The sequence below is a fragment of the Silene latifolia genome, chromosome Y, assembly GCF_048544455.1.
Source record: "Silene latifolia isolate original U9 population chromosome Y, ASM4854445v1, whole genome shotgun sequence".
NCBI classification, from domain to species: Eukaryota; Viridiplantae; Streptophyta; class Magnoliopsida; order Caryophyllales; family Caryophyllaceae; genus Silene; species Silene latifolia.
The window spans coordinates 261,283,157-261,290,576 of NC_133538.1; positions in this window are offsets into that span (position 1 = coordinate 261,283,157).

The window sequence follows — 7,420 nt, forward strand, 5'->3', positions numbered from 1 at the left end:
TTGTTTTCCAAAAGACCAAAGGATTGAATTTGCACAAAGAGGAAACATTTTGAAATTAATAATTATTCAAACCACTCTTTATTGAAGACCAACTCCTAATAAAATCTGAAGTTTTATCTTTGAAAAATAAGAGTCACGTGAAAGCTTTTTGAAAGATAAAACGGGCTTCAAGTTTTACGAATTATGGCAACAATCCAAGCACCTGTTTACTAATGAAAGCAACAGTCGACTTGACTGTTTCTATTACTCTAAGATACTCTACTTTCTCGCTTGTACATTAGATGACACTAAGACTCACTACAATGAGATGATTAACAATTTCAACACTTCTTAATCCATGCTTGATTACATCATTAATCCTGAAAAGGTAAACTAAGATAGCACAAATCAAATGGGCATGTCATCATCAACCATAAGGAACCCAACACTTACCGTCAGCAATGGCAGCATTCCGTAGTGCTGCCTCCCAGTCCGTAAAGTTGGACCCATCATTCTTCAGTCGTGTGAACTGATTCATGTTGTCCATAAAAACTTTAAGCCAGGACTCACGTCCAAGTGTGGCACTCGGCATTGGGATTTTGTTATTTCCAACCATTTGTTGTAACAGTATTATCAAAATAAACGTATTCTACACTGCGAAAAGAAGAATAAAAATAATAAGCATATGCATCGTTATGATTTTAAGTCTTAATGCAAAACTGTTATAAGCGAAGACTCAAGCATTTATACATTTGACCTCCCTCAAGAATTATATAAATGATCCCAAGACTCAATTATCTGTAAATTGATAAGCCAACATTTTGGCTAATTCTACTGTTCGAATTCTTGGTTGATAAATTTCTGTAAATTCTATCTTTAGTCCATCATAATCACGAGAAACTCTTCGAACTATAATGTTGAGATAAACTAAGTCAACACAAACTACTTACCCAACGTAGAAGGGGTCATATTATGCCTACCGACGAAGAAGGGATTCATAGTTGTTTACCCTTATAAAGACTAATCTCAATTTCTGTTTTAGAGGAAGATCCCATCAACTTTATTTTAATTCATTTTAAGTGAACTAATATCTAGCATGCGTGAATGAATAAACTAAGGTGATGGCTTAAACTGAGTGACATCTGTATGTCTATGAAAACTAACATACAATCTATATGAGTCAATTTTCATGCATTTTAGTAGGTGGTTTGGTTTAGGCGGAATATGATGCATAAACTATCATGTGAATGAACAGCAATAGGAACGAAAACGTAAAAACAATAAAAAGTCCTAGTGTGGCCTATCTATCAAAATGAATATAAATACAACTTTGGAATCCATCCTTGGACCCAAGAAGCTTGTCTTGATGTTCCATCTTGATCCATGTAGCGGGAGTGAGCTCCAATCTCCATCTTTAGTCTTCTAAAAAATTACAATTTAAAATTACATAATAAACCTATTTACATTCTAATTTCAAAACCGTAATAAATAAAGAAAACCAAACGGAGATACGAGATCTCAAATTACATTAAAAATTATGTTTCCATCATTACGAAAACATAATTTGACTAAGGCCACACTAGGTATTACATATTACAACCGATTGCAAAAATACGTAAATAAATTCATTCAACTAAAAAAAAACATCAACTAAATAAATTAAACATGCAAGACATAATTCCTTAATTATGTAGATTAATTTCCAAACCACCTATTAAATGATCAAATTAAGTGATAATTCCTCAATTACTCACTTCAATTTCAATCTAAATTCACATTAAACTTGTAATATGAATTTAATCCAACATTATTTTAAACTTCTTTAAAATAATTAGGTATCTTAATATGTAAACCTTTTCACAACAAATAATCATACATTAAAATTGTATAATTATAATTATTGGCCAAAAACAACAATGAAAATAAACAGAATTTTTTTTTTCTTCAAGATTTGCTCTCGGCAAAAACGAAACAGCCCAAAAAAAATAAAATTCTTTTCTCGGCTTTTCAGCAAAAACCGAAAAGAAAAATACAATTTTTTTTTTATTATTCTGCCCACGGTGAACAGTAACAGAAACCCAAATTTTTTTTTTTCGGCAGATCAGAAAAAACGATAGAAAACAGAAAGTTTTTTTTCTTTTGCATTCGGCATAATGCCCTAAAAAAATATTTAGATGAACAAATTCGTTTATAGTTGCTATTAGAACAAGATTAGCATATGAATTAATGAAACATGATTAACCATATATGCCAATAACTATATAGGAACAAACTAATTTAACATCATCAACAAGATGATTTCCATTTACATTACAATTTAATCCTCATTAAATCAAACATCTACAAATTCATCATATGATTATATTAACTGATTAAAACAACAATATGAAAAATCAAAATGGAAATAAATCATCAAAAAAAAAAACAAAAGCAATCGGCAAAAAAAATAAAACCCTACGGCAAAAAATATTTTGACAGCCAAATCCTTTTTTTTTCTTTCGAAAATTTGTTTAAATTCAATTATGACAATTCAACAAAAAATAATTTCGTGGCCTTGGCTCTGATACCACTTGTGGGAATCTCGGTATACTTCCCTTTAAATTATAAGGATTATAACGAAATTATGTTTATGAATATGAGTTATAAATGAAATAGCATAAACAAAATAGAGAGATTAAGAAATAACCTTTGGTCCTAGCTAATATGGCCTATGAACAATATCGCAATGATATTCTCCTATCAGTTGCACCCAAGATGATATGAGATATGCCTTTGTTCTTGCTAGAATCTATCCCTCAATTAACTGATTAATTTTTAGGGTTTTGTGTGTATTTTGATGAGAGTGTGCTAGGTTAGAATTAGGTTAGAAAATGAGTCCCCTTCACCCTTTCAACCGTGTAGGTTAGAGTAAAATAGGGGGAGATATTTTCTTCCCTTTTTTTTGCATAATAACCGAAAAAAATAAGACAATTATCTTCTTATTTTCGGTTTTTCCACCTACCAAAAATAATGAGATTAAATCTTCTTATTTTGGTAGTTTACAAAATGTATATAAAGTGTATTATTTATAAATTGTCATTTATTTTATTCCGTATTAATAAGTCAACACACAACAGCTTGCAGTCGATTTATTAATGTCGGTCTGTAATAATTTGTTATGACAATCTCGTATAATATATACTTTAATTATAAATATCGCATATTTATAATTAGCTTATTAAATATAACCGATTACATTTAATCACGAATTAACATATTAATTCGTCTAAGCTAACATTATATACATTTATTAAATATAACATATTATATTCAATTTACGAATTGACAGTTAATTCGTCGCAGCTAATATTATTTAATCGGCATTAAATAATCGTCTCATCAACACGTTGACTAATTGTTTAGTCAATTACATAAACTAACCTTTTAGTCATATAAGGCATCAATGTGATTACATTTCCATAATCACATCTCTCAAATACATCCTTTAGGCGTGACTTTTAGGGACCAGTTGATCACCGCCATCAGTATGATAATAACGTCAAACTTTCTAGTAAGCCAACCGTTATTAGGTAATCGTTAATCAACTGATAAAATACGAAGTATACCCTTGTGAACCTATAAGAGATTTATAAATGTTATCACACTAATTTGTGGAGGACACAAGCTCCAACAAACTCCCACTTGTCCTCACAAGTGTATGTGCGATAACCGATTCTCATATCCTAAAATTTCTCCCACTCAATGTAAAACAATTTGCAAAATCCGTATTCACAAAGGTCGTATTTTACAAGTGATCAATATCAAGAGTGGTTTCCCCGACTAGAGAGTAACTTAACTGATAAACGAATCATCATTCGAGCATGGCCATGCATTTCAGTTACAACTCCTCGAGTGGCCCTGAGAAATAACTATATCTGATAAGGGTTGGATATTTTCCTCAACTCGAATCCTGCAGATGTAAGCATAGTATGAAATGACCCAGAAAAAATATACTTAGTCTCCAGTTACGGCAGACCATGAGAAAGAAACCAAAGTCACCCAAAAACTGCCTTAATCTCAAGAGACAGTCGATAGTCAAAAGAATCGACTCTAGGAACATAATGGATGTCCTATCCACGACCTGGCACCGAATGTTTTTAAACATTTAGGACTCCATTACGTTGTCACAAAAAATTTGTCCTACGAGGTGTCGTTATAATCTCGCATCTGTTATCGATCAGTCAACCGTTTGACTTATGGCTCGTTGAACCCACCATCAATCGACTGCACAATATAATAGCCAGAGTTATCAGCTCATTAAGGCGATTATGGACCAAAACAAATATAATGTAATTCAGTTCACTTTGTGGCGTTGAATGTTGTCAGTACAATCCACATGAAAAACAGAATATTATAAAAACGATGAAGTTATAAATAGTATATGAAAAAGATAATGTATCAAATCCATAATAAACCAACTCAGGAACACGTTTAATTCCCATGGAAATAACGTGCCCTTCATGCTTATCAAAATTCAACGGTTTAGTGAGAGGGTCCGCGATGTTATCATCCGAAGCTATCTTGTCAATCACTATCTCTTCTTGCTCCACGTAATCACGGATCAGGTGAGCTTTCCGATGTACATGTCTAGATTTGTTGCTAGACTTTGGCTCCTTAGCCTGGAACATGGCACCTATATTATCACAATAGATGGTGATAGGGTCATTCGAACTAGGAACTATCGTAAGTCCTTGTAAGAATTGACGTATCCATATAGCTTCCTTAGCTGCTTCCGAAGCGGCATAGTACTCGGATTCAGTGGTAGAATCTGCTACAACACTCTTTTTGGAACTCTTCCAGCTACCGCAGCACCATCAAGAGTGAAGACGATCCCGGATTGAGATTTTGAATCATCTCGATCCGTTTGGAAGCTAGCATCTGCGTAACCGATTGTGCATAGCTTAGTATCGCCTCCATAAGTCAATACCCTATCCTTAGTCCTCCGTAGGTACTTGAGGATGTTTTTAACAACTATCCAGTGTGTTTCACCTGGATTCTTTTGGTACTGACTCGTCATACTCAATGCACATGCCACGTCTGGACGTGTGCATATCATGGCATACATGATTGATCCTATTGCAGATGTATAAGGAACACGACTCATGCACTCAATTACTTCAGGCGTCGTGGGTGACTGACACTTGCTCAACTGCATCCCAGACGTCATAGGAAGGTTTCCCTTCTTGGAGTTGGTCATGCTGAACCTTTCAAGAATCTTATCCAAATAAGACTCTTGACTCAGTGATAACGTCCGTCGTGATCTATCTCGGTAGATACGGATTCCCAATATGCCTTGTGCCTCACCCAGATCTTTCATCTGGAAATGGTTCTTTAACCATCCTTTAACCGAAGATAAGAGAGGAATGTCATTCCCAATCAAGAGTATGTCATCGACATACAATATCAAGAAAACAATCTTGCTCCCACTCGACTTGATATATAAGCATGGTTCCTCGACCGATCGAGTGAAACCATACTCTTTTATCACCTGGTCGAAATGATGATTCCAACTCCGAGAAGCTTGCTTAAGTCCATAAATGGAACGCTTAAGCTTGCATACTTTCTTAGGATGTTCAAGATCTATGAAACCTTCGGGTTGCACCATGTACAACTCTTTTTCCAAATAACCGTTTAAGAAGGCGGTTTTCACATCCATTTGAAAAAATTTCATAGTCATGAAAATCGGCAATCGCTAAGATTATCCGAATGGAACGTAGCATGACTACAGGTGCAAAAATTTCATCATAATGCAATCCGTGCACTTGAGTGAAACCTTTTGCCACTAGTCGTGCCTTATAGGTATCTGGTTGCGCGTCTACAGAATGCTTTATTTTATAAAGCCATTTGCACTGTAGAGGTTTTACCTTATTAGGTAAATCAACAGGATCCCATACGTCATTCTCATACATGGACTCCATCTCGGATTGCATGGCTTCGAGTCATAGCTTTGAGTCGGAACAGGACATAGCACCTTTATAGGTAGCGGGTTCATTACTCTCTAGGAGCAAAACGTCATTCTCCTCGACCATACCAATGTATCTGTCCGGAGGATTATAAGCTCTACCCGACCTCCTAGGTTCCTCAGAAATATTAACCATATCATCAGTTGGAGGAACTACTTCCTCCATCTGTTCCTCGGTTGTTGGTTCTTGAATCTCCGACAGCTGGAAGGTTCTATTACTTGTCTTGTTCTCGAGAAATTCTTTCTCTTAGAACGTCGCACTAGCCGCAACAAACACTCGATGTTCGGTAGGCGAATAGAAGTAATGACCAAAAGTTCCTTTTGGATAACCAATAAAGTATGTCTTGACCGATCGCGGGCCGAGCTTATCCTCGTGTCTCCACTTGACATAAGCCTCGCAGCCTCAAACCCGAATAAAGGACAAGTTAGGGACCGTTCCCTTCCACATTTCATATGGAGTCTTGTCGATAGCTTTAGTCGGACTTCGGTTAAGTATAAGAGCAGCTGACAAAAGATCAAAACCCCATAATGAATCAGATACTACCGTGTGACTCATCATGGATCGAACCATATCAAGTAATGTTCGATTTCTCCGTTCGGACACACCATTTAATTGAGGTGTTCCAGGTGGAGTTAACTGTAAAACGATTCCACAGTCTTTAAGGTGTTGATCAAACTCATTTGAATGATATTCGGCACCCCGATCTGAACGGAGTGCTTTAACTTTTCTACCCAGTTGGTTCTCAACCTTGTTCTGGTATTCCTTGAATTTCTCAAAGGACTCACTTTTATCCTTCATTATGTAGACATATCCGTATCTACTCAAATCGTCCGTGAAAGTGATAAAATATCTATAGCCATCTCTAGCGGTAATTGACATAGGTCCACAAACATCAGTATGTATGAGTCCTAATAGGTCACTAGCGCGTATTCCAACACCTTTGAAGGAAATCTGAGTTATTTTGCCAATGAGACATGATTCACACGTGCCATATGTAGAAAAATCGAATGCAGGAATAGTCCCATTATCGACGAGTTTCTTTACACGTTTTTCATTTATGTGTCCCATTCGACAATGCCATAGATAGGTTTGATCTTTGTCACCAACCTTTAATTTCTTATTATTCACGTGTAATATTTCCGTGGTTTGATCTAAGATGTAAATTCCATTCATGGAAACTGCTTTGCCATAAATCATTTCATTGAAAGAGAAAATACAACTATTATCCTTTATTAAAAATGAAAAACCGTCCTTATCAAGTACGGAAACTGAAATAATGTTCTTAGACAAACTGGGTACATAGTAACAGTTATATAAAAATAACTCAAAACCACTAGGGAGTTGGATTACGTATGTTCCCATCGAGACTGCAGCAACTCTAGCTCCATTCCCGACTCGCAGGTCCACATCACCCTTTCCGAGAGGTGTGATGTTTTTTA